The sequence below is a fragment of the Rhinopithecus bieti genome, unplaced genomic scaffold (genome assembly GCF_001698545.2).
Source record: "Rhinopithecus bieti isolate Rb0 unplaced genomic scaffold, ASM169854v2 scaffold_18688, whole genome shotgun sequence".
Classification (NCBI taxonomy): Eukaryota; Metazoa; Chordata; class Mammalia; order Primates; family Cercopithecidae; genus Rhinopithecus; species Rhinopithecus bieti.
The window spans coordinates 256842-274338 of NW_016809492.1; the positions used below are offsets into that span (position 1 = coordinate 256842).

The following is a 17497-nucleotide window of genomic DNA, read 5'->3' on the forward strand; positions in this document are numbered from 1 at the left end:
TGGCACAAGTATACATATGTAACAAACCTGCACGTTATGCACATGTACCCTAGAACTTAAAGTATAATAATAAAAAAAAAAGACAAAAAAAAAGAATATGGATTTGGGAGTCTCTTGAGTCAGGAACTATTTGCTGGGTATGCCTGTAGTTTGTAATGGCTCAGGGTTCTTCTTTTTGTAATGATCTAAAAACAAAGCCAGGGCGATGGCAGGAATAAGTCAAAGGTGAGACATATATTTGGCTTGATTTAGTGGGAAATCAATCATTCAAATACAACTTTTTAATATGAAAGATATAATATGCAAAACATAATTTTTATTTATAAGTTAGTAGTGAGAACTGCAAAATATGATATAGATAGTGTTGAATCTAGGTGTCCTCCAAAAGTCTATGCATATTATTTTATCTAACAAGGTAAACATAACCTTGTGTTCACAGCTTCTATGGGTGTGAGATTTTTTTGCCAGGGGAAATTTTGCTAAATTTTAATTTTTCACTACTAAAATAAGGGTCTATTACAGGTTACATATAAGATGCTGTTGAAACCATTAGAACATGGGGGAAGCCATCATGCTCCTCCTCCTCCAAAATGGGGTCTTGGACCCCTGAGCTGGGCATCGGAATGAAGGAGGAGTGTGACCTGTCCTCAGGCCTAGTGCCTGGAGACTGGGGTGATGCGCGAGATGGCACTGGGGTGAAAATGGAATTGAAGAGTGACCCAGGGAGAGATCTAAAGAGGCTCTGGAGAGAGGTCAACAGGAGATGTCAGAACAGATGGGGAAGTTTGGGAAGAAAGTGTCAGAAGCTTCAGATTTTTGTATGAGTGTGGCCGTCACAGACTGTTGGTAGGAGCGGGAGGTGCAATGCATTGAGCTGGTTATTGAAAGTTACCAGATGGCTTTGCCTTCCTTCCTATGCAGGATGTAAAATACGTCATCCATTTCTATTTAGAAAAAAACCTTCAGTGTTGTTTTGTTTTAGCTGAAGCAGTGATAGTGATCAGCAGTCTGGAAATCCTACCTTTTTGCAATTTACATTTCTCTTAATACTCTGCACGAATTGATCCTAACCTGAAATTCCTGCCTGGCCTCCATCCTCTGAACAAAGCGAATCTCACTCCACTGGGGCCTTGTGAGACTCCACAGCCACCTTCTCTTTCTAGGCAGGTGTTTTGCGCCTTCCCTCACACAAGCAGCTCCCTGAATATGTCATACCCCTCGTTCTCCAGCCCAAGTGCTCCATTCACCTAATTTCATTTTGCAGTGCCTTATGGAGGTAGGAGGAGACAAGGAATTGAGGAGGGTGACAGTCCCAGTTCTTCTCCTACCTGCCCCGCCTCCACAGTTATCCCAGTGAACCCAAGGAGGGCATTTCTTTCTGAATGAGGGTCGGCTCCATTTCTTTCTCTTCTAATCCCTTTCAGGGAGTGCTCAGCTTGGTGAGGAATGAAACCCAATGCTCCATGGCCCCTTTCCAGCTGGGTGTAGTTCCAAACTGCATTCAAAGCCAGCACTAATTATGTTCAAGGTTTCTTTTTAGTAACAGAGTAAACACATATGTGAGCTAGTATTAAATATCAATTTTCCCTAATAAGAGGCCTTGGATATTTTATTGTGGATATGAAGCTGTCTTGATATCTGTATGTGAAGACACTGGCATAGAACCTCATATGTCAGGAGGGGAGGATGGTGCCCTCTGGCAGGAAGCTTCCAATTTTCCGGGACAGCTTTTCTCACATTCTTGCTAAAAAGCCTGTGCCCAGCTCAGCAGCTTGGCAAATAGAGCAAAACCTCCTGGATTTGAATAGCCCTCATAGAGAATCTGTGATTGCCAAATAGGGCCACAACAGGTTCATTTTACATTTTCTCCTTGTAGTTTTCCTAGACAAATCGATATTTAACTAGTTTGTGAATTTAATCTAGTTTAAATTCATTTAAGAGAATATTGGGCTCTTAAAAAGTGTCAGTTCCATACATGCATATTATCTATGTGGTACCTAGCATAGTACCTAGTACACATTAGACTATTAAAGGTTGGATTTATGAATTATTATGAATCATTAAAGGAAGTCTCTAAATTTCTTTGCTGGGTGGCAGTTTTTTTTTTTTTAAGAAATCTGTTATTGTTTGTAGTTGAAAATGATAAAATCACTTCTTTAAAAATATTCCCTTATCAATTTTATGTCAATCACATCAATTTAAATTTGGAAAGATTCATTATATGTTAGATTAATAGTTTGGCTTTACATTACAACCACCTGGAGAGTCCTATCCAAGACCTGTTAAATCGGAATCTCAATTGTGGGCTTTGGCCATCTGGAGTTTTGCTTTTTTAACAGCTTTATTGAGATATAATTAAATACAACAAACTGCATATATTTAAAATGGACAATTTGATAAATTTTAACATATACCTGTGAAACCATCAACATAATCAAGATAGTAAACATATCACCTGTGTGATATGTTTAAAACCAACTCAGGTGATTCCTAAGCCCAACAGAGCTGAGAACTACTGCAATAGAACCTCAAAATCATGAGCTGGTTAAGCACATAACTTATAACTGTTCTTCCCTTCCAGTCAGGCAGACTACTCACTGTCACACTACAGATCCACAGCAAATGGTGAGGGCAGGGCTGTGATGGGAGAAGGTGAGAAATAAGTGGGCATTTCGGCTGGCTCTGCTCTGAGCAGGTACTTGGCCTGAAATACTCTTGGTTCAGTTGATCACAATCTTAGATGAGAGAAAAGGAACTTCACAGTTGAATGATGCTGCATATATCAGATTCTGTATAACAACCTTACTGGTGGTTTTTCAGCCAGTGCTAGTAAAATAGTGCGCCTTTAAAAGTCAGCCAATTGGAATAACATTAATATCCAATATTAGGGCAGTGATTAAATAGATATGGCTTCTTTACATGGTAGAATATTCAGACACTAAAAATGATTTTATAGAATATTTAATGAGTTGGGGAAATGTTCACAGTGTATGGTTAAGTGAGAATAGCAGGTTGATAAACCAGTGTGTGCTGAATGATACCACTTCTATTCTGAAAAAAGTGAATACAGACACAAGAAAAATAAAAGACTTGGGAAACATACACCAAAACATTAACATGAACATGGAAGAAAATGTTTAAATTTCTTTTAAAAAAATTTCTGTACTTTTATATTTTGGAAAACAAAACAATTTTTTGATCAGAAAGAATAAATATTATTAAACATTAGCTGCAGACATTCCCCCACCTAAAAATGAAACCCTATCTAAAATAATGCAGTAGAAATGAAGGAAGAATATAAAAATCATTAGCATTCTAGCTTCGTACTAGTATGCATTACCCAGTAGACTCTCACTAAATGTTTCTTGAGTGATTTCAGTAAATGACTGGAGCTAAGCAAAATAAACAAACCCCTGCTCAAGTTGGAACAAGTTCAGTTGCTTTTCAGAATCATCAAAGCAAATTGTTTTGTTTATTCTATTAAACTCAATTCGAGGTTGCATGGCATTTGTATTACTGTTGAAGTGTGCTGGCATTTCATTTCATTTTGACTGACTCCAACTGTTTTCCAGTAAGAAGACTGGGCAGTATGCAAATAAGCAGGTTGCTGCATATGGGCTGTTGTAATAGTTCTTGGCCATTTCAGAAAAGCTTCAATCCGAGGAGTATTCTCTCCAATATGGAAGGAGACATGAAATGAGTCTCCATCCCTTACCATGTTGAAGTAGATTAAATATTTATGATGTGTACAACATGTGGATGAAGTATGGTAGAAACTCCCTAATCCCTGTATGTCCTATTCCCATCCTTTACATGAGGCCTGGCTCTGCTTACTCTTGCCAACTTGCAGCTTCACTCGCTCTCTTTGTTCTTATTACATCTCAGCCTACAGATGTGTTCAAATCTCCTCTGGCCTAAAATCACTTCTCATCCTGCTTTTCCTTAGAGTTATCATTCTATTTCTCCCCTTTCTTTCCTGCCAGTGTCTCAGTGAGGTTGTCATTATTTACTGCCTGATTCCAACCAGAAGTACTTTTGTCTCCTTTGGACCACCTAAGCTCTTTATTTGTCCTTCACAGTATTTACCATGGTCACATCTTTACCCCTGTGCTAGGGCAGGAATAGTCCTATCTTTGATGCATTTCTCCTTCCACTTCTGAATTCCTGGGAACACAGCAGTCCCTTGGGGACTGGTTTCTTAGACTTTAAAGTATCTCCTTTTAAGTTAAAAAAAAAAAAATTGTAGAGGCAAGTTCTCACTATGTTGCCCAGGCTGGTCTTGAACTTCTGGGCCCAAGCAGTCCTCCCACCTCAGCCTTCCAGAGTGCTGGGATTACAGTCGTGAGCCACCACACCCAACCTAAGGTACCTCTTAGTTCAAAAATATGAAAAGGTTTGTAGAGGCTTCTGGCTTTTTCCTGGAACTAATTTCCACTAAGTGTCCTGTGTTTTTTCCACATATCAAACATATCTAAAGATACTGCTTTTCTAACTTTAACTAAAATGTAGTGTCATCTAGTGGCTTTCCCTCCTCTTTGCAAAATTTTTGTTTGTGTATTTACTTAATTCTTTGAGCAGAAATGGAAGAGGCCATGCCACAGCAGGGTCAGAAAGACCTGGATTCAAATGCCATCTCTGACATGGACAAGCTCTCTGACTTTGGAGTCTGTCACTATACTTCTCTGTGCCTTAATATGCCCACGTATGAAATTGTTGCAATAATGTCCACCCTTATGGGATTATTGTGAGGATTCAAAGAGGTGTTTGAAAGCCCCTGAGTCCCAAGTATGGGCCACGAAAATTACTGAATGCTGGAGCACTTCCTTTCTTCCTGGCTCCTTCCTTTTTCATACCTGAAAACATGTTCAGAACAAAGAAGCTGCACTGAGGTGTGAATGCCCCGTAGCCAGTGAGTTTGTACGACGCAAACTGGTATCCCAGCATATTGCTAAATCACTACACTTCATAAGCTTCCTGGGTATCCACTGTCAGATCACAAACCACAAATGTAAGGTCATGAATGCCAACAGTCTCTTCCCTCTGCTTTACTCAACCAGTGTGATCTGTCCAAAGAATCTGAAGTAACAGAAAATATACATATCAAGTATTAAAGCAGCAGATGGTATTCATATGCCACTAGCTCTCTGTGCTGCTCAGTCCCTCACACATCCATAGTCTTAGCAGAGGGGATGGGGAAAAAATCACATTTCTTTCTTTTCTTGGAATTGCCATCTTTTTCTCATCTCTGATGCCAATGTCTTCTCACAAGATTTCCAAGAGAAGAAAAGTCTCACTGTTCTGGAAATGCCAGAAAACGTTCCAAAACTTGCTTAGCATTCTTCCTAGCAACAAATCCAACAACTTCCTTCACATTTCTTCCGGGTGGCATGGCTCTCATTGTGTTTATCACTTTCTGCCCCCAACTAGCTGTACAACCTTGGGCCATTAGTCCTCTTTCTGTGCCTCAGTTTTCTCATCTATTAGATAGGGATATTAAAATTGCCTACTTCGTTAAGTTGTCATGAGGATCAAATATATGCCAACCAGTTATAACAGTACTCAGGATGGAGTAAACACTCAACATATTGCTAGGTGGTCATTTTGCCTGCATAACTAATGGATGAAACTATGGGTCAGTGGATGTGGACTAAGAATTACAAAATACCTGGAGTCTTGGCTTAGCCACTTACTAGCTACGATGAGCCACTGAGAAGTTCCTTACTGAAACTTATTTTTTAAATCTGTAAAATGCTAGAAAAACACTTTTTCAGTATTAAATGAGATTACCTCTCTGAAAAATGACCTCAAAATGCCATTGAACATAAAATGGTATTATCTCCTATCTCTGTTCTTGAGCAGTAGCTGCCAAGTCTTAGAGTCTTTGCATTTCTTATGGCACCTAGTGGGTCTACAACACCAGTTGTTGAAGGAAAAGTTTACCCATTCAGCACAGCCGAGAAGAAGGAAGCAAGCCAGAAAGCCCTCTGAATGGTCATCAGAGATGGCATGAAATTCACACATTCACTCATGTGCTTTTTTAATAGGCTGGTGCATCAGGCCCTCTCTCTGAGGCACTTCAGTTTTACTTTACTCAGAGTCAGCCTGGAGAGGACCAGGCATATCCAATTAGTGGAGTGAGGCTGGGTTTAATTGTTCTGGGCAGGCATACTGACCACCTGAGAAGTGGCACCTGACTGTAATGGTGGACACAGAAAAACTAAGAAAAGCAGCCAGGAGAACTTAAAAAGCCCTTCGGTGTGAGTCTTTTTACCGTAAGGAGAGATCCCGTGAGGCTGACTGAGAACTAAATTAGACAAAGCAGTTGAGATCTTCTTCAGAGAACAGTTTCACTTTGGCAAGGGGATACCGATGACCTAAAATGACAGATTCTGCTAATTTCCATGATTGCCTCAGGGAAGGTTGAAGCTAACTTGGCTCTGTTTTTGCAATATGTTTCTCAAACATAAATTCTTGGTCGACTGCACAGGTAATTATTCCAGCTACAAAGTTCATATTGCCAGTTATCTCAACTATGGCCTCATTTTCTCTAATGATGCCGAAACCTCATTCTTCTGGATTTTGCAATCTCTAACGAGTAAATGTTAACACCTTTATCCAGCAAATGAAGTGCTTGGTCATATCCATTTATGTAGCTTATTATATTTTTCAGGATAATTGGCAATCAACTTAGAGTATTGGTAATTATTAATTTTAAGTAATGACATACACTAAAATAAACTTATTTACTAACAATTTGATTTTCACATTTTTATATTATTTGCTCTCTAAAATTGTGTCCAATTTGATATTGTTGTTGGCTTTTAAATTTTTTATTAGTAGCATGAATGTTATGCTAGATGGTGTTCTTGTCTAATTCATAGATGATGGCATAACGAATATTTTGTAAGGACAGGATTGGGAAGTCAAAAGTTTTTAGCAGGTTGGGATAATGGACCCAATCTAAGAAGGTGAAATATTGATGTTGTGAAAATAAAGCCTTCACTCGTTTCTAACAAAAGACCTACAAAAGATTAGGGGAATATTAACTGTCAGTCTGAAATGTAGCCGTAAGAATGGCAGTAAATGGAGTGCTGTAATCTTAGTCTGTGTGAATTTGGGCACTCTGGGCCGTAGAAAACAGCAACTGACTCAAAACACCCTAAGGAGGAGGGACTTACTGCACAGCTGCCCAGTTTGGATCTGTAAAGTAGAAAGTTAGGTTTGAGATGACCTCAAGGGACTGACCTCTTTCACATGGTCTCACATATGGTCTTTCTGCTATCTCTGCATATTTAGTAGGTTCTCCTCTGACTCCCAACATCCAACTAAATCCCAGAGAGAGCTGGTGTGATCAACGTGTCTTACTATTGTCTTTGTTCTAGCGTATCTCTGCACAAAGCTACCTCCTGGGTCATCCACCAGCCTCTGAGGTGCTCACTCCTGATCCAAGCAGCACCTCTACCAAAACAATAGCTTATTTTTTTCTGAACAGTGGGCTGTGGTTGGGGAAGTTAACATTAGAATATAAACCTGGGTGTGGCTCCAAGGGCCAGAATTGTGAGCAATAAGTAAAAGCTACAGGAAGAGAGATTCAGCTCCATATAATTTCCTTAAAATGGAATGGGCTATAGGCAGATAGATGGTTGGATTTAGTGACCTTCCAGGCTCCTTCTGTCTCCCAAAATTGTGTTTTTATTTTTAATACCACTCTTCTATTTCTTCCCAGATGTGTCTAATGAAAACTATCTTTTCACATTATTATTAAAATGAGCTATGAAGATAATTCTGACACAGTATAATTAGGATATGTCTAAGGTGTCAGAAACAGTAATACTTTTGCATTAGCCTCTTAAAATATATTTCATATGCAACATATTTGTAAATTAGATTTTATTATAGTAAATAACAATGCTATACAAATAAAAGAAATAATTTACCTAATGTAAATGAAATGGGACAGCAAACTGCGACATGGATCCTTCTCTAAGAGGATTGAAGATGAATGTAAGAGTGTTAGAAAACTTTTTTACACATGAATTATGAGTGATATTACAGAGATTTCAGTTAGGCATTTAAACTCAGATGTCATGATGGACTGAGTTATTTAGGGCAGTTTTCAGTGATGACTCTTCTGATGGCTGCCTGAGCTGAACTTCTCCAAGATAGTGTAACTAAATCTCAGCATCCAAACTGTACTAATTTGGAAGTGTCTGTGTAAGAATAAAAGTTATTCTGTAAAATGTTAATTCTCTCTCAAACAACAGAAATTTAATTGTTTAGCCTGAGAAAATCTGAAAGCACCACACCATGGAGACTCCAGGAGGCTTCTGTTTCCACTTTCCAGTGTGAGAATGCATTGAGACGAAAAAGACAAAGTAGATATCAGAGCAGAGCAGCCTTGCCTCCAGCCTGCAAAGGAATTGTATTTCTTTGAGGCAATGCATGGTTGGGAGAGAGTAGCTTTGTTAAAAGTCTAAAATTTGAGGTCCATCATTTTTGAGACAAGACTCATCTCTCTTGGCTTCAGTTTGCTCACTGATACATTGGTGATGATAATAGTACCTGGGTCAGAGAGTTCTTGTGAGGATGAAAGCACATCTTGGCACAGTGTCTAGCTCATAGAAGGTGCTCAATAGTTTAGCTACTAAGATTACTATTTTCTATTGTTTTTGTTTTTATTTTTGAGACAGGATCTTCCTCTGTTGCCCAGGCTGGAGTGCAGTGGCATGACCTTGGCTCACTGCAGCCTGCTCTTCACTGGCTCAAATCATCCTCTCACCTCAGCCTCTAGAGTAGCTGGGACCACAGGTGTGCACCACCACACCCAGATGATTTTTTTGTGTGTGTGTATTTTTTATAGAGAGACAGAGTTTCTTCATGTTGCCCAGACTAGTCTCGAACTCCTGGGCTCAGGAGTTAGCCTCCTAAAGTGCTGAGATTACAGGTGTGAGCCGCTGTGCCCAGCCTGCTATTGTTCCTTTTTTTTTTTGAGACAGAGTCTTGCTCTGTCACCCAGGCTGGAGTGCAGTGGCGCCATCTTGGCTTACTGTATCCTCTGCCTCTTGGGTTCAAGTGATTCTCATGCCTTAGCCTCCGAGTAGCTGGCATTACAGGTGTTTTTGTATTTTTTAGTAGAGGCGGGGTTTCACCATGTTGGCCAGGCTTGTCTTGAATTCCTGACCTCAGGTATCTGCCCACCTTGGCTTCCCAAACTGCTGGGATTACAGGCGTGAGCCACTGGACCTGGCCTGTTGTTCCTTAAAAAGCAGGAACCCTGTGGTTATGCATCCCTGCCCAGAAAGCCACGAGCCTCATCACTTCCTAGTTGTCAGTGTGGCTCATGTCTTTGGATCATACCCAGCCTAGCCTGAAACAGAGTTGTGTCTGGCACCAGCTCATGGTCCATCTGGCTTTCTCCTCCCTAGAAGACCTGACCCCATTCTCATGCTGCTGCTTTGCTTGGACCTTGTGTAAATCACTGTACCTCTTGACCCTGAGTTCCCACCTCCTGAAAATGGGAACTGCTATAGGGTTTTAAAGTTTTGGATACTATCAATTTAAATTGTATCTATTTTAAACAAATGAGTTGTCAGGTGCCGAAAGTGTAGAAAAGACAGAATGTTAGAGCTAGAGGGGTCATCAAAGAATATCTTCCCTGACTTTCTTTTGCAAAATAATGACACGGGTGCCATTCCACCTGAAATTCTGATTTAAGTGGTCAGGGATTTATTTGGTCTGGATGTGGCCCAGTCATAGATACTTTTTAAAAGCTCACCCAGTGGTGCTAATGCACAGGCAGGGTTGAGAAGCACTTAGCAAGCCCAAGGTCATACTGTTAGTGATGGAGGCAGGTCTAGAACTCATGGTTTCTGCTCTTCTTACTACAGACTGACTCTAAGTTCTGGTTTAAAAGAAGCTTTTTGAAGCATTCCTTTTGTGGTTTTACCCTTTCTCATAAAAGTGAGATGTTTAATAAACATAATATTCAAGCACACCTGTTAATTGGCTTCTGTTTAATTAAGGTTTTATTCTGTTCCACCTTAACCTTATGCTTTTTGTTCCTTATAATGGTGTGTTCAGCAACCCCTTTATTCCAGATGCCTTCTTTTCTTACCGCCTTCAAAGCCACCTCTAAAATATAATTGCATTGCTGAGTTCCTCTCTGACATTGTCAACCTTGATCAAATACTTAGTTCTTCATTGTTTGTTCTTTTCAGTCTGTATTAGATTCTTCCCCGCCACGGCCTGTTGTTGATGTGACTGTAAAGCACAGTGTATTCCCATGAAGCATTAGAGTACAATAAGATCAAGTGCCTTTTTTTCATTTTGATTTGGGTGCACCGTTGCTTCCTGCTATTTAGGGGCAATTCAGACCTTCTGTACTACACTGCAATGTAATTGGAATAATGTTACCTTTTTTCATTACCTGTTCCCATTAAGTTGCTTAAAATTTCTTAGATATTGATGTCATTAAGTACGATAATGCTTGGTTAAAATTAATCATGGAATTTGATACGTAGTAAGTCACCCTTGTCAAATTTTAGTACTATAGTGGGATGAAATCTCAGTTTAATAGAATTAGCTAACCCGAAACAATTTACATTGTCCTGTGTTATTTATTTATTTTTTCCTTTTCAGGAATCTTTGTGATATTCTCCCTCAGCATTCTTTATCCACTGTTTGCTGAAGACTTCAGCCAAAGCTGGTCTTAGCTGTTGGCATTCTCCTGAGAAAAGGATAGCTTCAGAAATCAGAAAATCATTTGGGAGGTATCTAGCCCAGTGGACCTTCTGAAGGTGAGAGTGAATTAGTTCTCTCTTTATCTTTAGAAGACTGAATAAACTGGTCTGTCTTCCAAATTCTACTTGGAAAGTAGTGAAAAGAGGGAAACAGTTATTGAAAATTTTTTATAAGCAATTCATAGTTTTCTTTTGGGAAAACTTTTAGTAAATATGGAGGAAGCCAATTGGCTATTTTGACCGAACAGGAATTTATTTGAAGTTGGAACTCTGATCTTATGAAGATCTATCTGAGCATACACATACACACACACACACACCCCTTTTAAAAAATCAATAATATTTCTCTTTTTGGAAAAATTTCTTATGTATTTAGGGTCTCTATCAGCCTCAATATCTGCCTTACCCTACCTTCTTTCACTGTTTTAAGGATCAAACAATATAACTTATATGCAAACACTTTGTAAACCTTGAGGTATTATTTGCATAAGTAAGAAAAACAATTTCTACTTTTCCTAAACATTTATAATCCTCAGAAATACTCTCATAGCCGCCAATATGTTTTTTCCCCATAGTTTCATTTATTTTCAGTTCAGTTCAGTAAATATTGCTAGGCTCTAAAGAAGCAAAGGTAATAAGTCCTTTTCTTCAAGGAATATCTGCCAAATGCAAGAGACAGCACATAAATAGATATGACCAACTTATCTATGATAAAAGTATATTGAGGGTGCATTAAGGAATGGAAAAGGCAGCTAATGCAGTCTGGGGCCAGAGGGCTGTGTGTAAAGGCAGGCTTCGTAGAGGAGGTGTCCCCTAAAATGGCTCTTGAAAGTGGAATAGGAGTTAGGTAAAGAGCAGAGTGGGGTGGACAAGGGTATTGCAGGTAGGACCAGTGGGTTAGGGGTGTGAAATCCATGTGAGAAAGTAAGAAGTCATGGCATGTGTGTGAAAGGAAGGTGAGCAGGAAGCACTGAAGCACTGAGGTGTTATCAGCTGGAAGTCATTGACATTTTATGTGTATTATGCCGGAGGAAGTATAGAGAATGAACTAGAGCAATATTGAAGGAAGGAAAGATCCTTTTTGTAATTATATGGGGGAGAGCTAGGAGAATTAGAATTTGGCTAGAAGCAGCATTGAATAGAGAAAGAAAGGGGAATTTGAAAGAGCTGGATTTGGCGGTTGATTGGGCATGGGAAGTAGGAAAATGTCAGGACTTGGGATTCTTGGATTTCTGACGTGGGTGACTGAGAACATGATGATACCAGAAGGGGAATTTAGGAGAGAAGCAGATTTATTCTTGGGAAGGGAAAGACTTTGAAGTATATAAGGGACATCTAGATAGAAATATCCATCAGACAGCTAAGTGTGGAGGTAAGGGGAAGATTCAGAACTAGAAACGTTCACTTGGGAGTTAATAGGCAATGGTTAAAAATATTTTTTTAATTATACATTTGATTTTGTATTTAAGCCTTCAATATTATTCATTTATTTACCACTTACCATATTCTCTATTTTCATTTTATTCTGACATTATCTGCTGTTTTTGTATCTATAGTTTTTCTTCTTATTTTCTTGGCATAATAAATTATGATTTTTTTCCTAGAGACAAATATGGTGACCTTTCCAGTTTGATAAAATGAAATTCAAAGCAGTCTTTAACAAACAGTGTAAACCCTAAAGTCAAGGACAGTAACAAGCCAGTGCTATTCTCCATTTTAATTCACAATAGCTACAGCAATTATTTAAGAAAGGAGCTTTACTTTCTAAAATGTCATTCTTTTTCAGTATCAGTCATGAGTCCTTGTCAAATTCTCACTTTCATTGCTCTGCCCAGTGTTTCAGCATTGCTTATGGGAGACTGAGAGGGTCTTTCTTGCATTCTTCAGTGGGATGGTGTTAGGGCCCCTCCCTTTGGGTCTTCTCAGCATCCACCCAGGACATGGTTGAGGCCTGTTATAACAGAGCCTGCACTGTTTGAGAGCAAGTCCACCCAAGTTAGACTGCTGAAATTCATTCTCACAGCCTTCTTTGAGGGAATGTCTGGGGTACAAATTTCAAATTCAAATAATACTTACAATAGTACTATTTTGAGTGAATTTTATTTGATTACTGTGATCTTAATTAGCTTACTGATTTTTTTCCTTAATACCCATTGGAAAGCTACAGAATGCTCCATTTTTACTCTCTGTAGTTCTCTACCATCTTTCCAGGAACTTTAAGATCCACAAATCTGTCACTTTTTCATACACAAGAAAAATAATATGAGGCAAAATTAAGTAACTTACTTAACACTAACAGCTGGAACCAAAGCCCTGGTCTCCTGAATCTCATTCTGTCTTTTCCACTTCATCATTTTTTTTCTCTCATTCTAAATCTTTATTGAGCTGTGAAGTTATCTATATATCTTAAAATAGGGAATTGAATTAAGTAAATCAGTTCACAACAATGACAGTTGCTTTGGTTAATCACTCTAGATGCAACAATCAGATTCTCTTTTAACACTTGAGGCTCTGATTAAGGCTTTATTATTTTTAAATTTTATAGTTTTTAATTTTAACATGGATTTTGTTTTGGCAGCCTTTATTTCTCTAGACTGGTTTTACCAGTGAAATGAAAGATTAGTACAGAATCAAACCACCTGTGTTTAAATTCTAGTTAAAAAAAGACATCAGTGACTTTAAAACCAACACTTGTAGGCACAGGATATTACCTTTTTTGTTCATTTTTAAATTCATCATAATGATTATACATATTTCATATACAAATTAGTTATATTTACAGGTGATATTTGATACATGCACACACTGTGTAATGATTAAATCAGATTAATTGGGTATATCCATCACCTCAAACATTTATCATTTCTTTGTGTTGGGAACATTAGAAATCTTTCTTCTAGCTATTTTGAAATATACAATAAATCGTGGTTAACTACAGTCATCCAGAAAGCACAAGATATTTCTGATTTGGTCAATTACATTGCAATCTACTGTGAGTTTTATGTATAGAGGATGAATTCATGGAAACGCTGCGTTAGTATAATTTAGAATGACGGCACATGCATGCAAGTTGTAGGTGGTCTTGAAGACAATGAATTGTTTTCTGAAGTCCACAGAATGGTCAGTCTTTGCTGTGAAACCAGTGGGCTGTAAATTATCAGGGTGCGTGTACAAAACATGATTCACTCATCCCAAAAGCTGCCAGTAACAAAAGAAGTTTCTACTTATGCACAGAACACAAAGAATATTTCTCCCTGTTTCAGTCTCTCTTTTTGCCTTTCTATTTTCTCTGTCTCTGTGAATCTTTTTCTGTCTTACTCATATTCGCTGCATGATAGACACACACTAATATGATGTCTCCAAAACATGAGACCCTTGACAGTTTGTGGAACTGGCAGTGGAAATAGCATGCTGAGGATAAGGGGTGAGTGCTGTGGGGAGACATTGGCATTTGCTAAATGTTTGCCCTGTGCATCGCTTGGCTACATTGGGCAGAACAACAGTATGAGCAGGGATTAATAGATATGGAAACTATTGCAGACTATGAACACAAGATGGTATGATGGCTGAGAAAGGGGAGGTCAGCTTTCACCACTGTTATCTGACTTGGTGGTGGTCTTCTTCTGCACTATCTTACCGTGGGTGAAGGATAGAATTCAACGGTATTAGGTGACTGCTTTCTGCTTGGATTCCAAAGTGAGTATTGTAAGTGTCATTGTGCAAACAAAGCAATGCATGCAATTTATGTTAGTTTTGGAGTTGCCACTTAGAAGTATTGAGAGTTTGGAATAGCACTGGAGACTGCCTTCCTTATACCCTGTGGTTAGAGCACAGCATTCTGCTAGAGGAGGGTTGTATGGGAAAACTCCTATTGGGAAGTGGAAGGCATGGGTGAGTTGCTGGGGTGACACTTTGAATGGGCAGTATTCCAACAGGCTCAGATCATATTTAACAGTAAAATGTGTTGCCGTATGCCCTTTTATAATGTGGGGTTTTAAAAAGAAAGAGGAAAGGAAATGCTGAGCCACTAACTTTGGGTACAAATTCAATCCCATAATAGAGATCGTAGACTTTACATCAGCAATTTGTGGGCCGTTTTGGTGGAAGACAATGACAACAGATTTCTAATCAGATAATGTCCTGCTACATTTCAATTTTCACTCTCCACTGCCTTTTGTTGTCTGGGTACTTTTGAAATTATTCTTGATTCAGGTTTATTATTAACTTTTGAACCCCAGCTACTGAACTAATACCTTGCTGCTCATGTGAAAATGAGAATGGTGACTAGAGAATTTGTTTTTGCCTTAGTTAATAAAATAGCACAACAGCATAATATGAATTAATGGTTCTTCACATTTTCTCATAATATAAGCTGGATTCATTTTCCCTTGGGGATCTATTTCAAATTCATGCCCTAATAAAACCATTCTTGCCAGTTGTTGACTTTCTAGCTTTTTAAAAGCATCTCCATAATGGATAAGTAGATAACAATAAATAATAAATAATTTTGATCTTAAACTTTAAAAACATGTTTATTGTTCTTATTATATTAAAATGGAAAAATAAAACAACTTCCTCTTCACGATCAATAGTATAAGTATTTGTGCTGTTTGTTTTAGGCAAGAACCATCCTAAGGCAATTATATCTTTTAATATATAAGAGCTATGAGGAAAGATTGAGGTAAAAAAAAGATTGAGGATGCAGCACTACTAACAGGGTTCTGTTCACCCAACATAACATAAATGTCCTTCATTTAGAGGACATGTACATTATCGATAGAACTATTCAAAAATCCCAATATCCACTTGGATAATAACTGTTACCAGTATTTCAAATTATTGTCTCTCCTTTTCTGTTTCCTCTCCTTGCTGTCAGAGGTTTCATGTTTTATTTGGTGTCATCATATTAGTATGTGTGTATCACAGAGAATGTAAATGAGAAAGACAGAGACAGAGACCAAGAAAGGCAGAAAGAGGCAAAGAGAGAGACTAAGAGGAGAGAGAAATATTCCTCTTGTCCTACACATAAACCAAAGCAGTATTTGAAGTTCCTTTCTCCCCTCAGTCTGATTTCTTTGACTTATTTGGCCTTAAAATGATATAATCTGTAACTCAGAATCCATAAATAGGTTCACAGGGCCACATCCTGAGTTGGGGATCAGAACATGCAGTCACTGTGGTGGACCTGTGATGTGCCACTCAGATCCCCTGCCCTTTCCTGACTGAAGCACTCTTTCTCCAGCTTCTTGGAGTGTTGACAGCTGATGGCTCACGTGGGTCCCTCCTTTTGGGGATTGTCCTCTGCCTTCAGCTAATCAGAGCTGCCTCACCCAAGATTATACTGTTTGCCCCAGGCCCATGTGCATTCAATGAGTGGTTGATTTGGGGACACAAAGGCTCTTGACTCAGTTCAGGACAATGGGTTGGCTGAGGCTTTCATTGTGACAGCACCACAGCACCACGGCCCAACTTCTCCAACTCCCTTGTCCTGCTTTGCACACTCCCCTTGGGGTTGTGCTCAGGAGCCCTCACCAATAAAATTCCTGCCTGCAGATCTTCATCTCAGAGCCTGGTTCCAGAGAAACCTGAACTGCAGCAATCACCGTCCGTGGGCCATGCAATGTAGCGTGTGTGTGTATCAGGATGGGATGACCTATCTTCATAGTACTGTGATAAGGTACTGGCCCTGGAATCACAATCAAGATCTGTGACAATGTAGCCCAGGCCCTTACTATAAAAAATGAGGGTAAAAATACCTACCTTTTAGAGTTCTTGCCAGGATTTAACAGCAGAGTATTTGGTACCTGGAACATAGGAAACATTCACTGCATCATAGCTATTATTATAATTACCAGTAATTATCTATAAGTAACCCATAAATAGTGTACCAGTTCTGACCAACTGGACAATACAGAGTGCACTTTAATGTCATTTTTATTACATAATTTGCTTTAGTAGAATATGGAGGTTAATAAAAGATGCATCACTTGCAATTTTAAACAATTCCTTACTGTTAGTCCCCATTAATAAGGTATGTGGAGAAATTGGACAGGATTCCAAAGGGAAACCAAAGTGATTAAAGAAATGAGAAACTTCTCTGAGTAAAAGTTAAAGAAACTGGAATTGTTTAGGATAAGAAAATTGAGGCATAACCCACCTTAAATCATCAAATAAGTGGAAATCTTTCGTGAGGATATTGGACATTTTTTGCCCATGTTCAGAGGATAGAACAAGAGGAAATGGACATACATTAAAGAAGGAAGATAGTTAGATTTATATCAAGAGAACTCCTCTGCTCTTGACAATAAAACACTGGAAGAGGCTTGTAAAATATACACTTCTGAAAATCTTCAAAAAAGAAGAGAACATTCAGTCCTGAGTTACTGAGATGCTTCCCAGAGTATTTAAGAACTCTGAACTCTGTGATTTCAGAAATAATGCCTCCTAGAAATTCAAACACATATATTTTGTTCTGCAAGTGAAAGAAAATAATTACTTTCATTTTCTCTATAACTTTCTCGTAGTATCTTTGTGTGCAAACACACCTTGTGTGCTTTTCTGAACGTGTAACAAGTCTTTCTTTTATTATTATTATTATTATTATTATTATTATTATACTTTAAGTTCTAGGGTACATGTGCATAACGTGCAGGTTTGTTACATATGTATACTTGTGCCATGTTGGTGTGCTGCACCCATCAACTCGTCAGCACCCATCAACTCGTCATTTACATCAGGTATAACTCCCAATGCAATCC

At 38.6% G+C, this 17497-nt stretch overlaps 1 protein-coding gene across 1 annotated transcript in view; it reads left to right on the plus strand.

Moving 5' to 3' along the window:
- Positions 1 to 17497, plus strand: part of NRCAM (neuronal cell adhesion molecule) — a 325277-nt gene that overhangs the window by 51361 nt on the left and 256419 nt on the right. Inside the window, exon 2 of the mRNA XM_017889596.1 lies at positions 10639 to 10796. The gene's annotated coding sequence lies outside the window, so the exon portion shown is untranslated. The remainder of the gene's footprint in view (positions 1 to 10638; positions 10797 to 17497) is intronic.